Source organism: Rana temporaria, chromosome 4, assembly GCF_905171775.1.
Source record: "Rana temporaria chromosome 4, aRanTem1.1, whole genome shotgun sequence".
In the NCBI taxonomy this organism is placed as follows: Eukaryota; Metazoa; Chordata; class Amphibia; order Anura; family Ranidae; genus Rana; species Rana temporaria.
The window spans coordinates 464,637,869-464,664,492 of NC_053492.1; the positions used below are offsets into that span (position 1 = coordinate 464,637,869).

The 26,624-nt window shown below is 49.2% G+C and overlaps 1 long non-coding RNA gene across 1 annotated transcript; it reads right to left on the reverse strand.

Moving 5' to 3' along the window:
- Positions 1–2,375: 2,375 nt before the first annotated feature.
- Positions 2,376–26,606, reverse strand: LOC120938040. Its single transcript, XR_005748776.1, has 2 exons — positions 26,346–26,606; positions 2,376–3,086 (listed from the first exon to the last, which is right to left on the reverse strand). It is a non-coding gene; the product is annotated as an uncharacterized LOC120938040 (long non-coding RNA).
- Between the last annotated feature and the right edge of the window lie 18 nt (positions 26,607–26,624).

The following is a 26,624-nucleotide window of genomic DNA, read 5'->3' on the forward strand; positions in this document are numbered from 1 at the left end:
ACCAAGATGGCCGCAATGGTACGTCACTTCTATTATCTGATGGGTAGTGTATTTTTGATAGAACACAGGATTTTTTATAAGAGGCCGATAATGGGGTCACAGGAGGTTCCGGTGGTCTTGGGTCATCATCACAGTCCTGGATTAGGTCCCCCACACTGGAACTGTGGGGGAGAGAGACCTGGATGGGGCATGTAGGTGGGTATAGTTGCCTTCACTAGGTAACAAGGCATAAAGGCTGGTCAGGATGGGTGAGGGAGGAAGAATTCCTTTTGCACGGAGTGTGGCTTTAATGTTTATCTCTGTAATGAAGCAAACAGCCAGTAGATGTCCTCGTTGTTAAAGCTGTGCTGGACCGAGGGTCCGCTGAGTGCCAGTTATGATACATTTGTTAAAGCTGACCCCCCCAGCTCCTCTCCTGTACTAAAATGACTTCCTCTGATTTCACTGCCCTCTGTGAGCTTCTTAAAATGTGCATTAGAAGCTGCAGAAAGTCAAATAGAGCCCACCTCATTCACTGGCTGGAGGACATCCAGTATCATCTAGGCCAGGGGTCTTCAAACTACGGCCCTCCAGTTGTTCAGGAACTACAAATCCCATGATGCCTAGTCATGTCTGTCAATGTCAGAGTTTTACAATGCCTCTTGGGATGTGTAGTTCCGCAACAGCTGGAGGGCTGTAGTTTGAGGATCCCTGATCTAGGCCTTTCCTCCCCAGCCTGAATGTCCCTGGCCTGCCACTTTCTTAATTGGATATCAGCTCTTCCAATGATGAGGGCTCATCACCACATGTGGGTGTTCACTGGGGTGGTCCACGACCAAATACAGCCTGCCAGGAACACCCAGTCCTCTAGACTGACATACACTCATCAAGACGTTTTAATATTTGCATAACTCCTCCCAAAAAACAGCTCACTTCTTGCGTCGGGGTTCTTAAAGCGGTGGTTCACCCTGCAGAACAACATTTCAGCATAAAATCCGGCATAGTAGCGCGAGCTACACTATGCCGGTCTTAATTTTTTTATCCCCGTACTCACGGTTATATCGTACATAGACGATTCCGTCTGCCGCGGGGAATGGGCGTTCCTAGCAAGAGGGAGGGTGATTGACGGCTGGCTCTGGCACGTTACGCTCCCCGAAGACGCTCCCCAGTGAGTACGGGGATAAAAAAATACAGACAGGCATACTGTAGCTCGCGCTACTATGCCGGATTTAATGCTAGAGGGAAATTTTTTTTTTTTTATATAGGGTGAACCCCCGCTTTAAAGGGGTTGTATGGTCGTCTAGTTCTGGGACAATGTCATACAATGGTATGCCATGATCGTGCCCGCTGTGCACCTGCTGCTGGGCATGGGCGGTGTGCTCTATGATCATAGTGTCCTCCGGACACTGCTGATCACAGATTTAGGTAAAGAACCAATCAGTGGCTCTTTACCAAGTGATCAGCTGTGTCCAATCACAGTTGATCATGGAGGTAAACAGTTATCGGCACTCCTTTCCTCATGCTGACAGCATTAGGAGAGAAAAGAGATATTAATCAGCTTCTCTAAAAGGGATTTCTGCACTGATTATTAGTGTCCTGATGATCAGTGCAGTCACCACAGTGCTGCCAATTTTTTCCCACTGGTGCTGCCAATCAGTGCCTACCATTGCTGCCTATCAGTGCCCATCAGTACGGATGAACCCGATGTTCGTGTCGAACGTAAGTTCAACTCGAACATCAGGTGTTTGCCCATTCGCTGAATTTACAACATTATGGGGTATTCGCGGGAAATTCAAGCGCCCACAGAATGCCCCATGATGCAATTCGAGATCGCAGTGCATTGATGGCTGCTGATTGGCCAAAGCATGCACCTGACCTGCATTGCTTTGGCCAATCATAGCACGCTCTGCTGTGACAGCCCCATACTATGTAAGACTGCTTACATAGGGCCCGTAAATTGTGTAATGAATGAGAGCAGCAAAATTACATTTCTAAAAAGGAATTTTTTTTTTTAAAACTGCTCACTGCTGGAATGTATTTCCAGTTCTCGACAATATACATAAAAATCTCTAAAACAAAGTTCCCCCTCCCCAGTCCATTTCCAGGCCCTTCAGGTCTGGTATGGATATTAAGGCAAAAAAATAAAAATAAATGCTTTGGGAGCCTCTTCCCCACAACCCTTGCCGGTTGTTGTGGGGGCTTATCAGAATCTGGAAGCCCCTTTTAACAAGGGGGGCCCCCAGATGCCACCCCCCCAAAAATGGGTATTGGGTACATTGTACCCCCGCGGGAGTGCGCCCAACCCAACCTGCAACTACGCCTACAGCTATGGCGATTCATGCAGGAGAGCCGACCTGCTGGCTGGTCAGCAAGTTGTTAAAGAAGAAACAAAATCCTTAAAGTTTTTTTTTGCCCATTTATGAGAACGGTTTTATAGTCTTGCTTTGAATAAGACAACATGATATATTTCAGAATGATAAAAAATATAATGATAAATAAGGTCCCACAGAAACGACAAACTAGAAATAGAATAATACTATTTGCTCAGTGTTGGGGTAAATGAGTTCAGTTGCTGTGGAATTTCTCCAGATCCTCCTCCGGAGGGCGCCGATAGCACCTCCAAGTCTTTTCTCTTCACTTGCCTTTCCTTTCATTGTAAGTGGCACTTCCCGTATAGAAGAAACATAAAATATATTTAATGTCACTTTCTTGGCGGTTCAGTTAATGTCACATTTATCCGGAAATATCATTATAGTCTCATGTTTATGATATTCCATGTTCCACCTGTTCTTCTAAAGCCAAGGCCTGCAAAACAAATCAGTCATGTGATTGCTGTCCTCCTATCAGGACCAGACATTCCACAGTTCTTCACACACCAGAGGGCTGCAACCTGAGATTCGAGGACACCACCCATGCGGAGCTGGCTGCTTATTCCTTCTTCCGGAATAACTTTGTGAATACAGACTTATTTCTCAACTTCAGATCGGAGCTGCTATTTCTTATTTAGAAGGAGGCGAACGAGTGGCAGCGCCTGTGTGGGGTGAGACGTTCATCGATGTACAGGGTGGCGGAGTAGCTGGGTGATGAGGTCATCCTCTGATACATGACTGTGAAAGAACAAGAGAGAATCATGTCATTCTGATACACAATCATTTAACCAATGAGGGTTACTAAAAACTAGGAAAATCCTTTGTCTTCCCACTAAATATTTTCTCCCCCTGGACTTTTTTTTATGTATTTCTTCTATATCTTTTGCCTTCTTCTCTTACTTTTCTATCCTTAAGCCTCGCACACACGACCGTTTTTTCCTGCCAGGAAAACTGCCAGGAGAGCTTTTGGTTGGGAAAACCAGACGTGTGTATGCTTCCTCACAGTTTTCCCCGACAGGAAAACAGCCGGGAATCCCGTCGGGAAAATAGAGAACCTGCATCACTGAGGACCCGGTGCGCGTGCCCCGCGGCCACCGGGCACCCGCGATTGCCCCGTAACTGAGCAGGAAAGTGGATCCCACACAGATCCACGTCCGGTCAGGGAGAGGGGACCGATGGTGTGTCCCTTGTACATAGGGAAAACCATTGGTCACCTCCCCCAATCACTCCCCTCCCCCCACAGTAAGAATCACTCCCTAGGGAATACATTAACCCCTTGATCGCCCCCTAGTGTTAACCCCTTCCCTGAGAGTCACATTTATACAGTAATCGATGCATATTTATAGCAGGGATCGCTGTATAAATGTGAATTGTCCCAAAAATGTGTCAAAAGTGTCTGATCTGTCCGCCGCAATATCGCAGTCACGATAAAAAAATTGCTGATCGCTGCCATTACTAGTAAAAAAAAATAATAAAAATGCTATAAATCTATCCCCTATTTTGTAGATGCTATAACTTTTACGCAAACCAATCAATATACGCTTATTGCGATTTTTTTTACCAAAAATATGTAGAAGAATACGTATCGGCCTAAACTGAGAAAAAAATTTGTTTAAAAAAAAAAAAATGGATATTTATTATAGCTAAAGATAAAAAATATTGTTTTTTTTAAACTTGTCCCTCTTATTTTGTTTATAGCGCAAGAAATAAAAACCACAGCGGTGATCAAATACCACCAAAAGGAAGCTTTATTTGTGGGGAAAAAATGATAAAAAAATTCATTTGGGTACAGTGTTGTATGACCGCACAATTGTCATTCAAAATGTGACAGTGCTGAAAGCTTAAAGGATCACTAAAGGACTTTTTTTTTTTAGCTAAATAGCTTTCTTTACCTTACTGCAGTACTGGTTTCATGTCCTTATTGTTTGTTTTTGCTTTGAAGTTGCTGTAATTCTGCTGTGATCTCCACACTTCCTGGTTGTCTGGCTCGTTATAACCATTGTACTGGGAGCTTTTCACGGTGGTCTAAGCTGTCATTACTGTGTGTCTAAAACTTAACAGAACCAATCAGATTAATTTTAAAAACACAACACTGCCCTGGATTTGTTTGTTTTTGTTCTGTGTGTCTCTCTAGTTCACAGGAACATGAAACCAGTTTAAAAGTGAAACTAACCTGCAGGCACATTATAGGATTGATTTTTTATCTATTTGTAATCATTTTTAAAAGGAATCAGTTAACTTTTATATCTCTATATCCTGTAAACAGTCATTTCAGCAAAAAATTTTTTTCCTTTAGTGACCCTTTAAAATTGGTCTGCAGGAAGGGGGTGAAAGTGCCCTGTAGGCAAGCGGTTAAAGGGGTTGTAAAGGCTTGTTTTTTATTTTCTAAATAGGTTCCTTTAAGCCAGTGCATTGTTGGTTCACTTACCTTTTCCTTCAAATGTTTTTTTTCTTTGTCTGAATTTCTCACTACCTGTTCCGCCTCTGTAAGCTGTTCTGGCTGACTATCCACCGCTCGGATGATGAGGGCAAGTTTACTGAGGAGAAACAGGAAGTGAGAAAATCAGACAAAGATAAAAAACATTTAGAAAGGAAAATCGAAGAAAAAGTAAAGTGAACCAACAATGCACGAGCTTAAAGGAACCAATTTAGAAAATAAAAAACAAACCTTTACAACCCCTTTAACCATTTGCTGACCGCGCACCGTCGAAATACGTCCACAAGGTGGCTCTGCTGGGCAAGAGCACGTAATATGACGTCCTCTCTCCCAGCCGCCACTAGGGGCGCGCGCCGCCCGCTCGCCCCCGACTCCCGTGCGTGTGCCTGGCGGGCGCGATCGCCGCCGGGCACACGCGATCGCTCGTTACAGAGCGGGGACCGGGAGCTGTGTGTGTAAACACACAGCTCCCGGTCCTGTCAGCAGGGGAAATGCTGATCTTCGGTTCATACAATGTATGAACAGAGGATCAGTGTTTCCCCTAGTGAGGCCACCCCCCCCCCCACAGTAAGAACACACCCAGGCATACTTAACCCCTTCCCCGCCCCCTAGTGTTAACCCCTTCACTGCCAGTGGCATTTTTATAGTAATCCAATGCATTTTTATAGCACTGATCGCTATAAAAATGGCAATGGTCCCAAAAATGTGTCAAAAGTGTCCGAAGTGTCCGCCATAATGTCGCAGTACCGAAAAAAAAAAATCGCTGATCGCCGCCATTACTAGTAAAAAAAATATAATAAAAATGACATAAAACTACCCCCTATTTTGTAAACGCTATAACTTTTGCGCAAACCAATCAATAAACGCTTATTGCGATTTTTTTTTACGAAAAATATGTAGAAGAAAACGTATCGGCCTAAACTGAGGAAAAAAAATGTTTTTTTATATATTTTTGGGGGATATTTATTATAGCAAAATGTAAAAAATATTCATTTTTTTCAAAATTGTCGCTCTATTTTTGTTTATAGCGCAAAAACTAAAAACCGCAGAGGTGATCAAATACCACCAAAAGAAAGCTCTATTTGTGGGAAAAAAAGGACGCCAATTTTGTTTGGGAGCCACGTCGCACGACCGCGCAATTGTCTGTTAAAGCGACAGAGTCCCGAATCGCAAAAAGTACTCTGGTCTTTGGGCAGCAATATGGTCCGGGGGGTAAGTGGTTAGGCTTAGTACACATAATGAGAATAACGGAGAAATGATCGTCCAGTTTTATTTTCATGCCAGTCTCATTTCGAAAACGAATAGGTTACTAAAGTTACGAAAAAATTCTGGCAAGACAGAATACAACTTCGGAAGTGATGTAATGTGTTTTATTGTATTGTAATATTTTGTTTCTTAGCATGCACGGTCTTGGTCACTTGATTTTCTTATACAAATAGAATTACACGAAAATCATTTATTTTGTAATCTTCCAAGAAAGTTTTTTGCCTGTCCCTTCGGATAACTCTCGGCTCTCTAAAGCCCTGTAATAATGATCAGATTATTGGACAATCGCTCCCGTTCTTATTTTATTTTGATGCAATTTTCTCATTGTGTGTACTCTCTTCCCTTGCCACTCTATCCTTACCCATTTATTCCTTCCTCTCTCTCCTGTCCTTCCTTCCTCTTTCTTTCTCACTCTTCTATCCTCTTCTCTCCTTTCACCCTTACTCATTTATCCTCCCTACCTCAATCTCCCACTCTTTTGCCTTTAATTTTCTTACATTTCTATCCTTCTGCTCTCACTCATATCATTCTTATCTCATTCTCTTTTTTTTTCTTCTTCCTCTCTAACTCTCCAGTCCTTCATCTCTTTCATTCTGGAAGCGGTTGTATACCCTTTTTTTTACAATTTTTACCTACATGTAAGCCAATAACAAGACTTACCTGTAGGTAAAATGAATATCTCCTAAACCTGTACTGTTGAGAAGATATTCACCCTGCATGCAGCCGCTGATGTCAGCAGGGAAAGCGCTCTGAAGGTCTGGCGGATGCTGCAAGCAAATATCAGAGCTCCTTGCTGGAAATTAGACTCCCGCCACATGCGCAGGAGTGACGTCATCGCGGCTCTGGACACTCACAGTGCCGGAGCCGCGAGCCTGGAAGACACGCCGAGGGGAAAATGTCAGCTCCCTCTGCGGTGAATGGGATGCGATGCCGACGCTTCGATCTAAAGGTAAGTATTTGACAATGAGCTAGTATGCAAGCTTTTGCCTTACTATTTTTTTGTTTTTGCTGGTATACAAGCAATGTAATTACCCTTCTAGAATTCTATTCTATTCTTCTGCTTTCAATCGTTTGTCCTTCTGATCTCACTATCTCCTTCTCCTTCCTTCCTCTATCACTCCTGTCCTTTTTATTCCTTTCTTTCTTACCTTTTCTCTCTCTCCTATTCTTTCTTTCTCACTTTTCTTTTTTCCCCTTTTTCTCTCTCCTATGCTTTTTCTCACTCACCTATCCTTTTTCGCTCTTCTGTCTTTACTTTCTCTTTTGTTCTTTATCAATCTTTATCCTTCTATCCTCTTCTCTCCTTCCACCACCCCCCCCCCATCTTCTTTCTTTCTCACTCTTACCTTTACTTTTTTTTGTTTCTATACCTTCTTCCTTTCACTCTGTTCTCTAATTCTTCCTTACTTCCTCTCTCTCATTCCCATGCCCTCCTTCCCAATGCTGGGTACATACAGGAAGTTTTTTCCATTCAACCCAGCGAGCTTACAGATCGCCGCAATAATAACACATCCAATGTTAGTGCGGCGACCTCCCCGCTGAGCTATTGTGTTCTGACAAGGGGACCGCGCCCACCCCTCCTGCCTGGACACACTGATCAGATGCCAATCAGATGCTGGTTTTCCAGCATGTTTGGTCTACAGAAGCCAGTCATGAGAGGCACTGTAACTGCAAGACCGCAATCATCGGTGTACATCCCATACACCTGTAGAAGGCCCAGGCGTCCCTAGGGGCCTGAGCGGGGATCGCTTCTCTGGGCACCATCCCCACATATCCTCTCAGGACTGATGTTCTATCAAATACGGCGCAGCAATGAACCATTCTGTGGCAGGTGCCGGCTGGTGCTAGGCTCCTCCTCCTCCATTCTGTCAAGGGGCGGACTGAGGGCCCAGGGTAAACAGGAAGGGGGTATACTTGCCACTGTGGGGACAGCAGCAGTGCCATTGCTTCTAAATACATACACTACACCAGGGCTCGACAAATCCCAGGTGCCAGGTCGCCATTGTGACTAGAAATTTCACCATGGCGCCTGGGCTTTGATCAGTGACAGATGCCTCTGCTTCAGGGCGGGGTCTTGGCCAGGAACATGATTAGCGGTGGCAGCAGGGATGGAGCAGGAAGAGAGCGGCACAGCAGTGGCTGATTAACATTTTAAATAAAAAATAAATAAAAATGTAAATTTATACTTTTCATTGTGTATTGAAAGTATTTATTTTCTTTATTTTAGATAAAGCCTCGAAACGTTGGCATATCTGTCTGCATCCATGAGACAGTTTTGAAAGGGTTCCCATTGCATTTATTTGTCGCTTTAATATATATATACAATTCTGAATTTATGTTCCATCTTTAGTAATGCTCGGTGCCTTCTGACGGTTGCTCACCCTAGGTCGTGCCTTCTTTTCCCCTTTTTTGGTCATTTGAATGTTGTTTATGCTGTTAACATTTACTGTGATACGTTGTCTACGAGCAACATCATTAAAATAAAATTTGATATTTGTTGATACATTTTTTGTCGACTAATTCAGTCCTTACTTTACAACCAATCTCCCATGCTTAAAATCCTATTGAGGAAACACACTTCTTCGGGGGTACAGCAACTGGCTTATATTCAGGGATGTGGTGAGACAATGGTTTTTAGTTTTCAATTATAGGGGACACCTATGTTTTTTCTTTTCCAGCAGTGGCTGACACGGCGGGAGGAACGAGTGGCCAGCAGAGTGAAGTCCAGCTGGGGATCCTTGGCGGCCTGTCATCCCCGCTGCTGTTGTCCCCTTGCCCCAGGTTATTGCGGGAAACGGCTCAAGAACATCGGGGATCCGGAGTCAGTGGTTTCCCAGCACCAGAGCGCCCTGCTCCTCTGGCTGAAATAGAGGGGTTCTCAGTGGAATTGCCAGGGCGACACCCACCAGAGGGGTGACACCTGTGGGCAGCGGCACTGCACGCCGCACAGTCCTCACCCCTACACAGCGGAGTGGGCCGAAGCCGCCTCCCTCTCCTCTCTGTTTATGGAGTCGGAGGGAGGATTTGGAGGAGGGAGTCGGAGGGACACACTCCGCTGTTGCCTATCCCGTGCTGTTCTGAGGTCTGTAAAATGTTTTAATGTAATCCAAATAGACATGTGCTGTGGGGGCGCTATGGGAGGGAAGAGGGGGGTCTGCACTGATGGAGGGGGATGGTCTGCACTGAAAGGGGTCTGCATTGATGGAGGGTCTGCACTGTGGGGGGCCTGCACTGATGGAGAGGGGGTCTGCACTGAGGGGGGGCTAAAATTGATAGAGGGGGGGTCTGCAATGAGGGGGACACATGGGGCAACCCCAAGTGTACTAGTTGCACACCCTTTTCTATATAGTTAGGGCTGTCAGCAGTTTTTTGTACAATTTTCCAGAACTCACACTACCATTTATGGGGGTCTGTACTTAGTGAGGGGATCTATACTACGGGAGGGGGGTCTGTACTTAGTGAGGGGGATCTATACTGCGGGAGGGGAGGTCTTTACTTAGTGAGGGGGATCTATACTGTTGGAGGGGGGTCTGTACTTAGTTGGGGGGGGTCTATACTCCGAGAGGGTGGTCTGTACTTAGTGAGAGGGATCTATACTGCGGGAGGGGGTCTGTACTTAGCGGGGGGGGTCTATAATGAGAGAGGGGGGTCTGTAGTTAGTGGAGGGGGGGGGGGGACTAAAGTTGGTGGAGGGGGGTGACATCAAGCCTAGTGACGCCACTGGGGTTCATCACTCATACAAAAAAAAAATGGCGCCTAGATTCAAAGCAAATTTGTCAAGCCCTACACTACACCGGTGGTGTATGTATTTAGAATCTCTAAAGCCACCCCCCACACTGTGAGATCTGACTCTCCTCCCCCAATCACCAGTGCAGTGTGCAGAGGGGAAGCAGAGCTCGCTGCTGCTCACACCACAGGGAGGAAGTGAGTCAAGTTTTTTTTTTTAGAAAAGTCTCCTTGGGTGAAAAGCTGCCACAGTTTGTTAGGTTTTGTCTTGTAGGTATTGCAGTGATGAGACCAGAAGAATCAAAGGACAGCAGAGTCCCTTCCTTCCTGCCTTCTTTCCTCTGGTTACATTGTTACCAGGAAAGAAAATAAGGAGGAAAGCTCAGGTGTTGGACAGCAATAAAATTGGTCAGAGGCTGCAGGATAGACTGGAGATGCATGACGCGGTCTGGGAGGAGTGGCGCTGTCATGAGGATCCACCCTGAGCCATTGTTCGAGCCTCCTCTTACCCTTCCCCCACCTCATCCCTTGAACCTGTAGCTCCCTCTGTTTGTTTTTCATTCCTTTTCTGATTCATTTCTTCTGCTTTTCGTGGATTTCCTTTTTTTTGTTGTTGTTTTGTTTAGTTGCGGCCCTCGGCAGGCTGTGTCTAAGGTTTGGCAGCTTACGCGTGGAGCGACCAAGCTCCCCCTGTTATCTGCCTCACAACTTACTACACTGTGATGTACACTGTTTTTGCAACCCCTGGTGTGTGTAGGGATGTGAAATACGTGTTTATGTATGAACATGTGTCCTAACCATGTATATATGTATGCAATGACAAGCCCCTTATGTGACAGTAGTGACAAGGTCCTCTCGATGGAGACATCAGGGGTCTTCTAGCTCCACCTCAAGAACAGGATATACGATTAAATCCTGTAATGAAACATTCCCCTTAAAGCGGGGGTTCACCCTATAAAAAATTTCTAACACTACATCCAGCCCAGTTCTGCAAATAAAATTACACTGACCTTTTTTATTTTTTCGCCGTAGATAGCGTTTATCCTTAGAATTCACCGCGGCTTCCGGGTAGGGAATCTCACGGGAGTGGGCGTTCCTATTGACATGCCAATTGATTGACATGCTAAACGACGGCGCATACAGCGCGTCACGACTTCCCGAAAGAAGCTCGGGACGGCTCGGCTCTATTCGGCGCCGGTGCGCAGGCGCCGAATAGAGCCGACCCGAGCGAAAACAAAAAAAAGGTCAGTGTAATTTTATTTGCAGAACTGAGCTGGATGTAGTGTTAGAAATTTTTTATAGGGTGAACCCCCGCTTTAACCAAGAAAATATATCAAGTTCTCAGGGAATTTTATATACATTTTTAATAAATGTTATATTCCTACACATTCTCCTCACAAAATATATAGGGAATTCTTTCCTGTTATCCAGGGCTAGAGGATCTGCTTTATTCAGAAAAAGTGTTTTCCTGTCCTCACAATCTATACTTTAGTATTAAGCCTTTCTCTAGTCTCCAATATAATTGTAAAATTCTCAATTTTAAAATCTCTTGCTTCTTAAAGTGACTGTAAAGCTTTACAATTTGATCATTAAAATAATAAACATGTTATACTTATCTGCTCTGAGTAATGGTTTTCACAGAGCAGCCCTGATCCTCCTCTTCTCAGGTCCTCCGTCTGCGCTCCTGGCTCCTCCCCTGGCCTGCTATGGGGCACTTGTGCGTGCTCGATCCGGAGCCTCATTGACTTTGTCGATTGTGTAAAAAAAACTTTTGCACTTGGTGACTATTACGTTGACAGAATGTGGTCTCACACTCCATGACCCCTGTGTCCGTGGGACCCGCGGACTCGATGTCCGCCGGTGTCCCGCAATAGGGGCACAGAGCTGAAGAACGGGGAGATGTCATTGTAAACACAAAAACCCATTCTTCCTAGTGACATGTCACTGATCGTCTGTTCCCTGTTATCGGGAACAGCGATCAGTGACGTGTCACTGCAAGCCACGCCCCCTAACAGTTAGAATCACTCTCTAGGTCACACTTAACCCCTTCAGTGCCCCCCTAAAGGTTAACCCCTTCACTGCCATTCTATTTTTACAGTTATCAGTGCATTTTTATACCTCTGATCGCTGTAAAAATTACAATGGTCCCAAAATAGTGTCAAAAGTGTCTGATGTGTCCGCCATAATGTTGCAGTCACGATAAAAATAAAAAAATCGCCGGCATTACTAGTAAAAAAAAAAAAATTAATAAAAATGCCATAACACTATCCCCTATTTTGTAGACGCTATAACTTTTGCGCAAACCAATCAAACACTTATTGCGTTTTTTTTTACCAAAAATATGTAGAAGAATATGTATCGGCCTAAACTGAGGAAAAAAAAAAATTTTTCTGGGGATATTTATTATAGCAAAAAGAAAAAAATATTGATTTTTTTTCAAAATTGGCGCTCTATTTTTGTTTATAGCACAAAAACTGAAAACCGCAGAGGTGATCAAATACCACCAAAAGAAAGCTCTATTTGTGGGGAAATAAAAGGACGTCATTTTTGTTTGGGAGCCACGTCGCACAACCGTGCAATTGTCAGTTAAAGCGACACAGTGCCGAATTGCAAAAAGTGGCCTGGTCTTTGGCCAGACAAATAGTCTGGGGCTTAAGTGGTTAAATGACACAGTGAAAAGAATTGTAAAAGCAACACTCTAAAATTAATTTAAATACATCAACACCCAAAGAAATGTCACTATAGCTGGTTGCGCTGCCTCTTTTAAATTGTTACATCAATATGAAAAGCTTAAAGGGGTTGTAAAGGTTTGTTTTTTATTTTCTAAATTGGCTCCTTAAAGCTTTTTGGTTCACTAACCTTTTCCTTCAATTTACCTTCTAAATGTTTTTTTTCTTTGTTTTCTTTGTCTGAATTTCTCACTTCCTGTTTCTCCTCAGTAAGGTGTTCAGTAAGCTGTTCTAAATTACTTTCCACCGCTTGGATGATGGGGGCAAGCTTACTGAGGAGAAACAGGAAGTGAGAAATTCAAACAAAGAAAAAAAACATTTAGAAGGGAAATCGAAAGAAAAGGTTAGTGAACCAACAATGCACTAGCTTAACCACTTCCATACAGGGCAGTTATACACACATCCCTACCGGGCCTATTCTGGCACTTGTCTCCTACATGTACAAATCATATTTTTTTTTGCTAGAAAATTACGCAGAACCCCAAAACATTATATATGTTTTTTTAGCAGACACTCTAAGGAATAAAACGACGGTCATTGAAACGTTTTATCTTGCACGCCATTTGCGCAATAATTTTTCAAACGCCTTTTTTTTTGGAAAAAAATTGTTTCATGAATTAAAAAAATAACAAAACAGTAAAGTTAGCCCAATTGTTTTGTGAAATATGAAAGATTATGTTACACCGAGTAAATAGATACCTAACATGTCACGCTTTAAAATTGCGCACACTCATGGAATGGCGCCAAACTTCGGTACTTAAAAATCTCCATAGGCAACGCTTTGAAATTTTTTACAGGTTACTAGTTTAGAGTTACAGAGGAGATCTAGTGCTAGAATTGTTGCTGGCGCTCTAACGCACGCGGCGATACCTCACATATGTGGTTTTCACGGCGTTTACATATGTCGGCGGGACTTGCGTGTGCGTTCGCTTCTGCGCGCGAGCTACCGGGGACAGGGACGTTAAAAAAAATATTTTTTATTTCTTTTTACATATTTATTTTTTTACACTTTTTTTTTTATTATCACTTTTATTCCTATTATAAGGAATGTAAACATCCCTTGTAATAGGAATGTGTGTGACAGGTCCTCTTTATGGAGAGATGCGGGGTCAATAAGACCCCACATCTCTCCTCCAGGCTGGAAAGCATGAAATCGGTGAAAAAAAATTCACCGATCTCATGCTTACGGTTGCTTAGCAGCCGCAATTACGGCTTTGTTTACTTACGGGGACCCGGGCGTGACGTCATCACATCGCGCCCGGGTCCTCCGACGGTCATAGAGATGACTGGTGACCATCTGGTCACCAGTCATCTCTATGCTTCCTGCCAGCGCCGGACGATTCGTTCTCCGGGCCCCCGATGGCACGGGAGAGCCCGGAGAAGCACCGGACGGCGGCGGGAGGGGGGGGGGATGTCCCCTCCCGCCGCCTGTAAGAACGATCTAGCGGCGGAATCGCCGCTATGATCGTTCTTACGTTGTGCAGAATCGCCGGCAGGAGAGAAGGATATCTGAATGATGCCTCTAGCTGCAGGCATCATTCAGATATCCACCCGGAAAGCCCAGGACGTCATATGACGTCCTCCTGGATCAAGGAGGGGTTCCTGCCGCCGTCATTTCACAATGACGCGGTAAGGAAGTGGTTAAAGGAACCTATTTAGAAAATAAAAAACGAACCTTTACAACCCCTTTAATTGACAATGACAGTGGGACTAGGCCCTGCCCCAGGCTATGCTCACATCGTTTGACTGACAGCAGCTGGAGCCAATGGCTTCCAATGCTCTAAGCCAAGCCTGTGAGAGCGGGGAGAGGGGAGAAGAGCTGCTGCAGACGTGCATAGCGCTGGATCGAAATTGGGCTTGAGTATTGGGGGGGTGGGCACCATTAACCACTTACCGACTGCCACACGTACATATACGTCAGCAGAATGGCATGAGCAGGCAAAGCAATGTCCCAGGCCTAGGGCAGCATGAAAAGAGTTCCCGCCAGCTTTCGCTACACTTTTAGTGCAGCACCAGTCTTATGAGGTGGACTGGGCCGCCCTCAGCATCGCTCTGCTCAGGGAGGAGTGAGAACCGAGCCATTGGCAGTGTTCGGTGGCTCGGTTCTCAGTGTGGATACGCCGGGGACAGATGCTGCATCAGTCTGATGCTCCATCCACCGAGGTAAGTACGAATAGGAAGAAAAAAAACGCTTTTTTTTTTTTTTTGAAGCACATTCTGTATGAACAAGACTTTAGGATGGTCATATTAAAAAAAAAAGGTTTATCAAGTCCCGGAGGACTTCATTAGGGGTGATAATAAGCACTTCCAACAAAAGCACTCAATATAGCACACAAAGGGTTTGCCGACTTGAAAATCAATGTGTGATGAGGTCAATCCATGGAGAAAAGGGAAATAAAATGATTAATAGATGTGAACTTTCACTATGAATCCTGTATTGGTCCCTACAGCCCCTGAAATGGAAGAAAAAGGCATGCTGATCCTGACTGCTACAACACGGCACTGTTTGGGGATTGGAAGTCTGCTCCGAGTGAGCCTCTTGTACAATGCCTTGCAGCTTCACAGCCTGGTTCCCTACTGCGCATGTGCGAGTCGCACTGCAATTGAATGGTCCCTGCTGTCTTCTGGGATCTGTGCGTCTCCCAGAAGACAGCAGAAGAAAACATATATCATAAAAATTTTCTTAAAAAAATAAATAAATAAAATAAGATAAATTAATAATAATTTTGTCATACATTTTGGCCAGTATGTATTCTGCTATATATTTTTGGTGAGCTGGGATCAGCTGTTGTAGCAGGTTGGTGAGGACCGAGGAGCCGCCCACATGGACAGCCCAGGCTCCTTCCGTGTCAGCTGTCTTCCTGAGTCACCTTCTCCACCTGCCTGACACCATGGAGAGACTTCTATTCCAGGGGGCCATAGACGAATATGTGGAGTACAGGAGGCGAGTACCGGCCAGTGGGCACCGTTCAATATATGATCTATAGAGAGGAGGAGGGCCTCTTTCTATATCACTGTCAAATTCATTCCATACACGGCATTGGTTGCTAAGATACGACAACTACAACTCCAGTCACTGTTCAGCTGATGTGTCCTTCATTCTTCTAAACTCCAGCAATATGGGACAGCACTGTGCATTGCCCTGTTACCAATTATTGTCCTCACACATAGAGATCTAGGGGGGCCAATAGGGGGATTTATTGATGGCCAGTCATACCTTTTAAATGAGCCTCAAAATAACGCCCCTGCACTACTTTTGGACACTGCAGTGTGCTACGGCGCACAGAGCTTTTGGGGCTCATTCACACATCAGTCTAGAACACGGCGTTTACATCACAGCGTATAGATTTATACACATCTGTCTAGAACACGGCGTTTGCGTCACAGCGTATAGCATTATACACATCTGTGGGAATGCATGGGCTGTACACACATAGCTGCGTCTACAAAGGAAAATTTGCACTACATAAAATAAGTAGGACATGTAGGACATGTGACCAGGGTCAGCAGAATTTACTAGTGTAAAGAACAGTTTTTGGCCATGCGAGGGGACAGAACGAACCCGGGAGAGCTCCTCTGGTGGGCACTGGTGAGGTGGCAGTGAATGACAGCTTGGCAGTGGTGGGCACTGATGAGTTTGGCACTGGTGAGCTGCAGTGGTTGGCTGCACTGATGGACACCAATGAGGTGTCACTGGTGGGCACTAATGAGGTGGCACTAGTGAGCACTAATGGGCACCAATGAGTTGGCACTGACAGGCTGAACTGGTAAGCACTAATGAGGTGGCACTAATGAGGTTGCACTGACAGGCACAAATGGACACTGATAGGATGCACTGGTGGGCACTAATGAGGTGGCACTGAATCTGATGAGGTTGCATTGACAGTCTGCTTTGGTGGGGACTAATGGATAGGCTGCACTGGTGGGCACTGACAGGCTGCACTGATGGACACTGACAGGCTGAAATCGTGGGCACTAATAAGGTGGCAATGATGGGACACTGATAGGCTGCACCCCACCTCTCCACCCTAAACAATAACCTCCTCCCCACCTCTTCACCCTAGATTTTCTGAGATGAAGGAAAAAGAAAAATATCGGCATCGGCCAGAGAAAGACCCATATCGGTCGACCTCTAGTTAAAATATAATTGCATCTTAGGATCATAAGTGTATCTCACCCCACGTAGGACTCCCCCGCCCTGCACAGCCAGGTACACTGAATTTCCACAGGTTCCCAGAGTTCGAAAACAGTCCAGCACTTTGTTTTGTTATTTTATTGAGGGGTTAATAACTTGGATGGGGAAATGATGGGATGCCCACTTGACTTCAAAGCAAACTTCAGGAAAAACTCCTAGTATATACAGTCCTATATAGAGCTCCTTTCCTTCCTCCAGCACTTGCTTACAGAATCATCAGCAGTGTCACTCTGTAAAAGTCTATAGCAACGGCCCCTTGCAGGCAGGGACTCGCAGCCTCTATACTTGTGGAATGTAGAGTGACACCACTAAAGTACGCCTTCCTCCTGTTGTCACTGGTCCCAGCGCCAACTCTTCAGGCCCTGCCAGCCCTCCTGGCTGCAGCAGCCATTTTTACTAGCCCCCCCCCCCCCCCTGGCTACTTTTCCACAGTCCTCCCAGACTGCTCACTCACCCGCCGTCCTCTCCCTGCTCCTGTGCCTCCAGGAAGGATTTCCTCTGTGAGTTGTAGAGGGTTCCTCCAGCACCCAAGCCCCAGGTCACACCCCTCCAGACTAGGTGACACCCTCAAGGGCCAATTACAGTCTCCTCAGCACTCCATCTCCATCTCCCACCTGACTGCCCCTGTTGGCATGACCCATTAGTAATTAAGAGGTGCCTTCCCCTGCCAACCCATTTTGCCGGGGATTGGCTGGGGCCCTCATCAATACTCCAAGCAGCTCCTCCTAGACTCCAACCTCTACTTCTGGAAGCTTTTCCAAGGTTCCAGAAAGCAGGGGGGGGGGGGTACCAGAGTGGTGCTTGCTGAGTAATCCAGCCTCTCTGAGTCACTCAAACCTGACACAGATTCAACCCAGCCCTGGCTCTAAGCCAGGCTAAATTTTCCTACACTAACAATTAAAGTGGTTGTAAACCTTCTTGTCTTTTCACCTTAAAGTGGAGGTTCACCCGGAAATGTAAATTTTTAACATTAGATTGAGGCTCATTTTGTCAAGGGGAATCGGGTATTTTTTTAAAAACGAAGCAGTACTTACCGTTTTAGAGAGCGATCTTCTCCGCCGCTTCCGGGTATGGGCTGCGGGACTGGGCGTTCCTATTTGATTGACAGTCTTCCGACAGGCTTCCGACGGTCGCATCTATCGCATCACTATTTTCCGAAAGTAGCCGAACGTCGGTGCGCAGGCGCCGTATAGAGCCGCACCGACGTTCGGCTTGTTTCGGCTACTCGTGACGCGATAGATGCGACCGTCGGAAGCCTCTCGGAAGACTGTCAATCAAAATAGGAAGGCCCAGTCCTGAAGACCATACCCGGAAGCGGCGGAGAAGATCGCTCTCTAAAACGGTAAGTACTGCTTCGTTTTTAAAAAAATACCCGATTCCCCTTGACAAAATGAGCCTCAATCTAATGTTAATTTTTATTTTTAGGGTGAACTCCCGCTTTAAGGCATCCTATGCCTTAAGATAGAAAAAACACCTTACAGTGTCCAGCCCCCCGGACCCCACGTTTTACTTGCCTGAGCCCCGAAATTTCATCAAAGTGTCCCCACCATTGCTCTCTCCATGGCTTCCTGGCTCTTGATTGGATAGTACCACCACCCCTCCCTTTAGAATGTAAGCTCCACGAGCAGGGTCCTCCTGTACCTTTTGTATTGAACTATACTGTAATTGTTATATCCCCCTATACATTGTAAAGTGCTGCGTAAACTGTTGGCGCTATATAAATTGTGTATAATAATAACAATAATAGCAGCAGCAGCAGCACAGCCATTGGTATCCACTGCTGTTAATCAAATCCAATGACGTGGGCGACGGGGGGCAGGGCAGAGTCATACATTCATCGGCTATGCACGCCAAATGAATGACTTGGGAGCATGTCCGTAAGGTAACCCCCTCGGTAGAGAGCTTGCCAGAGGGGGTCATCTAATGCAGGGAGGAGCCGCAAGAGCCGCCGTGGGACCCCAGAACAGGTGGATCAGGGCCACTCTGTCCAAAACAAACTGCACAGTGGAGGTAAGTATGACATGTTTGTTATAAAAACAAAGAAAACACACAAACCTTTAGTGTCACTTTAACCACGTCCCGCCCGGCCGATAGCAGAATGATGGCCAGGCGGTGGTTATATGACAGCCAGCAGGATAACAGCCATCACCCGCTTTGAGGGGTGCGCATCAGTCTGACACATAACTACACCAAACTCGGTAAAGAGCTGACTGAGGTTCTTTACCATGTGATCAGCGGTGTCCAATCACCGATGATCACGATGTAAACAGGAAGAACCGTTGATCGGCTTTTCCTTACTCGCGTCTGACGGGGGGGTTTGTGATGATTGTTTATCAGCACAGGGCCCACTCGGATGCCTGCCCAGGACCACCAGGGATTACCATCACACTGGACCACCAGATATGCCCCCTAGACCCCCATGAAAATGCCAATCAGTGCCCAGGCAGCTGCCAATCAGTGCCCATCCCCATTGCCTGCCAGTGCCATCAGTAATGCCCATCAGTGGCACGGATCAGTGCCCATTAGTGCCACGGATCAGTGCCCATCAGTGGCACGGATCAGTGCCCACCAGTGCCACCCACGAGTGCCCAGTGCTGCCTATCAATGCCAATCAGTGCCACCTATCAGTGCCGCCTTATTAGTGCCCCATCAGTGAAGGTGAAATTGTACTTATTTCCAACATATTATAACAGAAACAAAAGAAAAACGTATATAAAAACAAAAAAAAATGACCGCGCAATTGTCATTTAAACAGTGCTAAAAGCTGAAAATTGACTTGGGCAGGAAGGGGGTGTAAGTTCCCGGTATTGAAGTGGTTAACCTATTCCAGCACACTAGAGGGTGCTACACAAGTATCAATCGTATCTGTTTCCACCATGTCATCTCATTATCTGATCAACTATTTAATTGACTCAATAAAATTATTGACTACTTTTTAATTCAAAATTCCTCAAAAGGATTGCTGTATCAGAGCAGGTCACATGACAGTTGTAAAAAAAGGTTGGCTTCCTTTCAAGCCATTCATTGTGTACAATTGTGTTGCTAGTTGTTATTGGTTACAGTGATCACGTGGTACAAATTGGGCCAATCACGCAAATCACAACAAAAAAAATAAACTGAATGAATCGATTTCATTCTGTAAAATGCTTGCATATAACAAGGAATGAATGAATGTCATTGCTTCCCCAGAGTAGTACAATGTTACCATGGTAACATTATATCGCTGTGGTCAGGACTGATCAATTTTCACATACATACCATAGTTTATGGACTCAATAACTTTCCTACAGACTGAATAATATACACCGATTTGTGTTATTTTCATGAAAGAAATGTAGCAGAAGAGATTTTGGCCTTAATTTTTTAAGGACATTATTTTTTTGCAAAACTGTTTAATTGTAAAATTGTATAACCGAAACAAAGAAAAACTTGATTTTTTGACTATTTTTATTTAGCAAAACATAAACAACCCAGTGGTGATTAACCGCTAGCCGACAGTTATACTGCGGCAGGTTGGCACGGCTGCGTAAATCGCCATAGCTGTATGTCACTCCTTTAAAGGGGTTGTAAAAAAACACCTTGCAGTCACTGCCCCCCCCCCCCAGCCCCTGTTTTACTTACCTGAGCCCCGAATATCCATGGGCGCGATACCGTGTTGCTTTTCCCCAGCTCTTGTCGGCTCTTCATTGGAAGGCGGGGCCAAGTCATACAATTGGTGGCGATGGACGATTGTATGGCACGGGAGCGCACCCACAAGCAAACCCCCTTGGGAGAGCAGCTTGGCCCCGCTTCCTCTCTCTCTCCTTACTGGCTGTAATTGACAGCAGAGGGAGCCGATGCCTCCCGCTGCTGCCTCGTGCATACTGCCTGATGGGGCTCAGGTAAGTATTGGGGGGGATGGGAGGCGGCTGCACACAGAAAATGTTTTACTTCATGAATAGAATGCATGAAGGTAAAACACTGAGCCTTTAGAATCACTTGCGACCACGACACAAATATTTATGTTGCCATTTGTAAATGTTTTAAAAGGGTTATGGCAGAAGCGGTCATCCAAAACCCTGGAATTTTTTTTTTTTTCTAATGAAAGGGATCCAAGCGGCTCAGTAGACGGGTGGGGGGGAGGTTTCCCCCAGGTATTGAGGGGTGGGGGGGAGGTTTCCCCCAGGTATTGAGGGGGAGGTTTCCTCAGGTATTGAGGGGTGGGGGGGAGGTTTCCTCGGGTATTGAGGGGTGGGGGGGGAGGTTTCCCCAGGTATTGAGGGGTGGGGGGGGAGGTTTCCCCAGGTATTGAGGGGTGTGGGGGAGGTTTCCCCCAGGTATTGAGGGGTGGGGGGGAGGTTTCCCCAGGTATTGAGGGGTGTGGGGGAGGTTTCCCCAGGTATTGAGGGGTGGGGAGGTTTCCCCAGGTATTGAGGGGTGGGGAGGTTTCCCCAGGTATTGAGGGGGGGAGGTTTAAAGAGGAATTGAGGGGTGGGGAGGGAGGAGGATTCCCCAGGTATTGAGGGGTGGGGGGGGAGGTTTCCAGAGGAATTGAGGGGTGGGTGGGGGAGGTTTCCTCAGGTATTGAGGGGTGGGGGGGGGGGAGGTTTCCCCAGGTATTGAGGGGTGGGGGGGAGGTTTCCCCAGGTATTGAGGGGTGGGGGGGAGGTTTCCCCAGGTATTGAGGGGTGGGGGGGTTTCCCCAGGTATTGAGGGGTGGGGGGGTTTCCCCAGGTATTGAGGGGTGGGGAGGTTTCCCCAGGTATTGAGGGGTGGGGGGAGGTTTCCTCAGGTATTGAGGGGTGGGGAGGTTTCCCCAGGTATTGAGGGGTGGGGGGAGGTTTCCCCAGGTATTGAGGGGTGGGGGGAGGTTTCCCCAGGTATTGAGGGGTGGGGAGGTTTCCCCAGGTATTGAGGGGTGGGGGGAGGTTTCCTCAGGTATTGAGGGGTGGGGAGGTTTCCCCAGGTATTGAGGGGTGGGGGGAGGTTTCCCCAGGTATTGAGGGGTGGGGGGAGGTTTCCTCAGGTATTGAGGGGTGGGGAGGTTTCCCCAGGTATTGAGGGGTGGGGGGGAGGTTTCCCCAGGTATTGAGGGGTGGGGGGAGGTTTCCCCCAGGTATTGAGAGGTGGGGGGGAGATTTCCCCCAGGTATTGAGGGTGGGGGGGAGGTTTCCCCCAGGTATTGAGGGGTGGGGGGAGGTTTCCCCCAGGTATTGAGAGGTGGGGGGGTTTCCCCAGGTATTGAGGGGTGGGGGGAGGTTTCCCCAGGTATTGAGGGGTGGGGGGGGAGGTTTCCCCAGGTATTGAGGGGTGGGGGAGGTTTCCCCAGGTATTGCGGGGTGGGGGAGGTTTCCCCAGGTATTGAGGGGGGGGGGAGGTTTCCCCAGGTATTGAAGGGTGGGAGGGAGGTTTCCCCAGGTATTGGGGGGAGGGTTCCCCAGGTATTGAGGGGTGGGGGGGGAGGTTTCCCCAGGTATTGAGGGGGGGTTCCCCAGGTATTGAGGGGTGGGGGGAGGTTTCCCCAGGTATTGAGGGGGGGGAGGTTTCCCCAGGTATTGAGGGGTGGGGGGGAGGTTTCCCCCAGGTATTGAGGGGTGGGGGGGAGGTTTCCCCCAGGTATTGAGGGGAGGTTTCCCCAGGTATTGAGGGGTGGGGGGGAGGTTTCCCCAGGTATTGAGGGGTGGGGGGGAGGTTTCCCCAGGTATTGAGGGGTGGGGGGGAGGTTTCCCCAGGTATTGAGGGGTGGGGGGAGGTTTCCCCAGGTATTGAGGGGTGGGGAGGGGGAGGTTTCCCCAGGTATTGAGGGGTGGGGGGGGTTTCCCCAGGTATTGAGGGTGGTTTCCCCAGGTATTGAGGGGTGGGGGGAGGTTTCCCCCAGGTATTGAGGGGTGGGGGGAGGTTTCCCCAGGTATTGAGGGGTGGGGGGAGGTTTCCCCAGGTATTGGGGGGAGGGTTCCCCAGGTATTGAGGGGTGGGGGGAGGTTTCCTCAGGTATTGAGGGGTGGGAGGGAGGTTTCCCCAGGTATTGAAGGGTGGGGGAGGTTTCCCCAGGTATTGAAGGGTGGGGGGGGGTTTCCCCAGGTATTGAGGGGTGTGGGGGAGGTTTCCTCAGGTATTGAGGGGTGGGGGAGGTTTCCCCAGGTATTGGGGGGAGGGAGGTTTCCCCAGGTATTGAGGGGTGGGTTCCCCAGGTATTGAGGGGTGGGGGGGAGGTTTCCCCAGGTATTGGGGGGAGGGTTCCCCAGGTATTGAGGGGTGGGAGGTTTCCCCCAGGTATTGAGGGGTGGGGGGGGAGGTTTCCCCAGGTATTGAGGGGTGGGGAGGGGGAGGTTTCCCCAGGTATTGAGGGGTGGGGAGGTTTCCCCAGGTATTGAGGGGTGGGGAGGGGGAGGTTTCCCCAGGTATTGAGGGGTGGGGAGGGGGAGGTTTCCCCAGGTATTGAGGGGTGGGGGGGGTTTCCCCAGGTATTGAGGGGTGGGGGGAGGTTTCCCCAGGTATTGGGGGGAGGTTTCCCCAGGTATTGAGGGGGGGGGTTCCCCAGGTATTGAGGGGTGGGGGGGAGGTTTCCCCAGGTATTGAAGGGTGGGAGGGAGGTTTCCCCAGGTATTGAAGGGTGGGAGGGAGGTTTCCCCAGGTATTGAGGGGTGGGGGGGGAGGTTTCCCCAGGTATTGGGGGGGGGGGGGGGAGGTTTCCCCAGGTATTGAAGGGTGGGAGGGAGGTTTCCCCAGGTATTGAGGGGGGGGGAGGTTTCCCCAGGTATTGAGGGGTGGGGGGAGGTTTCCCCAGGTATTGAGGGGTGGGGGGAAGGTTTCCGCAGGTATTGAGGGGTGGGGGGGAGGTTTCCAGAGGAATTGAGGGGTGGGGGGGAGGTTTCCCCAGGTATTGAGGGGTGGGGGGAGGTTTCCCTAGGTATTGAGGGTGGGGGGGAGGTTTCCCCCAGGTATTGAGGGTGGGGGGGAGGTTTCCCCCAGGTATTGAGGGGTGGGGGGGTTTCCCCAGGTATTGAGGGGTGGGGGGAGGTTTCCCCCAGGTATTGAGGGGTGGGGGGGAGGTTTCCACAGGTATTGAGGGGTGGGGGGGGGAGGTTTCCCCAGGTATTGAGGGGTGGGGGGGGAGGTTTCCCCAGGTATTGAGGGGTGGGGGAGGTTTCCCCAGGTATTGAGGGGGGGGGGGGAGGTTTCCCCAGGTATTGGGGGGAGGGTTCCCCAGGTATTGAGGGGTGGGGGGGAGGTTTCCCCAGGTATTGAGGGGGGTTCCCCAGGTATTGAGGGGTGGGGGGGAGGTTTCCTCAGGTATTGAGGGGTGGGGGGGAGGTTTCCCCAGGTATTGAGGGGTGGGGGGGGGGGGTTCCCCCAGGTATTGAGGGGGGAGGTTTCCCCAGGTATTGAGGGGTGGGGGGGAGGTTTCCCCCAGGTATTGAGGGGTGGGGGGGGAGGTTTCCCCCAGGTATTGAGGGGTGGGGGGGGAGGTTTCCCCCAGGTATTGAGGGGTGGGGGGGGGAGGTTTCCTCAGGTATTGAGGGGTGGGGAGGGGGAGGTTTCCCCAGGTATTGAGGGGTGGTTTCCCCAGGTATTGAGGGGTGGGGGGAGGTTTCCCCCAGGTATTGAGGGGTGGGGGGGAGGTTTCCCCCAGGTATTGAGGGGTGGGAGGTTTCCCCAGGTATTGAGGGGTGGAGGGGGAGGTTTCCCCAGGTATTGAGGGATGGGGGGGAGGTTTCCCCCGGTATTGAGGGGTGGGGGGAGGTTTCCCCAGGTATTGAGGGGTGGGGGGAGGTTTCCCCAGGTATTGGGGGGAGGGTTCCCCAGGTATTGAGGGGTGGGGGGGAGGTTTCCCCAGGTATTGAGGGGGGGTTCCCCAGGTATTGAGGGGTGGGGGGAGGTTTCCTCAGGTATTGAGGGGTGGGGGGAGGTTTCCCCAGGTATTGAAGGGTGGGGGGAGGTTTCCTCAGGTATTGGGGGAGGGTTCCCCAGGTATTGAGGGGTGGGTTCCCCAGGTATTGAGGGGTGGGGGGGAGGTTTCCCCAGGTATTGGGGGAGGGAGGTTTCCCCAGGTATTGAGGGGTGGGTTCCCCAGGTATTGAGGGGTGGGGGGGGGGAGGTTTCCCCAGGTATTGGGGGGAGGGTTCCCCAGGTATTGAGGGGTGGGGGGGGGGTTCCCCCAGGTATTGAGGGGTGGGGGGGAGGTTTCCCCCAGGTATTGAGGGGTGGGGGGGGAGATTTCCCCAGGTATTGAGGGGTGGGGGGGGGTTTCCCCAGGTATTGAGGGGGGGGGGGGAGGTTTCCCCAGGTATTGGGGGGAGGTTTCCCCAGGTATTGGGGGGAGGGGTTCCCCAGGTATTGAGGGGTGGGGGGAGGTTTCCCCAGGTATTGAAGGGTGGGGGGGAGGTTTCCCCAGGTATTGAGGGGTGTGGGGGAGGTTTCCCCAGGTATTGAGGGGTGTGGGGGAGGTTTCCCCAGGTATTGAGGGGTGGGGGGGTTAGGTATTGAGGGGTGGGGGGGTTTCCCCAGGTATTGAGGGGTGGGGGGAGGTTTCCCCCAGGTATTGAGGGGTGGGGGGGAGGTTTCCTCAGGTATTGAGGGGTGGGGGGAGGTTTCCCCAGGTATTGAAGGGTGGGAGGGAGGTTTCCCCAGGTATTGAGGGGTGGGAGGGAGGTTTCCCCAGGTATTGAGGGGTGGAGGAGGTTTCCCCAGGTATTGAGCGGTGGGGGGGAGGTTTCCCCAGGAATTGAGGGGTGGGAGGGAGGTTTCCTCAGGTATTGAGGGGTGGGGGGAGGTTTCCCCAGGTATTGGGGGGAGGGTTCCCCAGGTATTGAGGGGTGGGGGGAGGTTTCCCAAGGTATTGAGGGGGGGTTCCCCAGGTATTGAGGGGTGGGGGGGGGTTTCCTCAGGTATTGAGGGGTGGGGGAGGTTTTCCCAGGTATTGAGGGGTGGGGGAGGTTTCCCCAGGTATTGGGGGGTGGGAGGGAGGTTTCCCCAGGTATTGAGGGGTGGGGGGAGGTTTCCCCCAGGTATTGAAGGGTGGGGGAAGTTTTCCCAGGTATTGAAGGGTGGGGGAGGTTTCCCCAGGTATTGAAGGGTGGGGGGGAGGTTTCCCCAGGTATTGAGGGGTGGGGGGAGGTTTCCCCAGGTATTGAGGGGTGGGGGGGGAGGTTTCCCCAGGTATTGAAGGGTGGGGGGGAGGTTTCCCCAGGTATTGAGGGGTGGGGAGGGATGAGGTTTCCCCAGGTATTGAGGGGTGGGGGGGGAGGTTTCCCCAGGTATTGAAGGGTGGGAGGGGAGGTTTCCTCAGGTATTGAGGGGTGGGGGGAGGTTTCCCCAGGTATTGGGGGGAGGGTTCCCCAGGTATTGAGGGGTGTGGGGGAGGTTTCCTCAGGTATTGAGGGGTGGGGGGGAGGTTTCCTCAGGTATTGAGGGGTGGGGGAGGTTTCCCCAGGTATTGGGGGGTGGGAGGGAGGTTTCCCCAGGTATTGAAGGGTGGGGGAGGTTTCCCCAGGTATTGAGGGGTGGGGGGAGGTTTCCCCCAGGTATTGAAGGGTGGGGGAGGTTTCCCCAGGTTTTGAGCGGTGGGAGGGAGGTTTCCCCAGGTATTGTGGGGGGTAGGTGGGGGGAGGAGCCCCGGACAGGAGGCGGGAAGGTCTCCCCTCCCTCACAGTTCCTCCGCGTACCTTCCTCGCTCGATGTCTTCCGGTCCGGTGAGGGGGAGGAGCCCCGGACAGGAGGCGGGAAGGTCTCTCCTCCCTCACAGTTCCTCCGCGCGCTCCCGCCATCCCCGCTCGGTCTCTCTTTACACTCCTTTTTCCAGTGACGAGGGAGGAGCCCCGGACAGAAGGCGGGAATGTCTCCTGTCTCTCCTCACAGCTCCTCTGCGCGCTCTCGCCTTCTCCAGTGTCGTCATCACATACAGCGGGAAGGCGCAGCTGTGTAGAAGTCACGTGGGCGGCGTG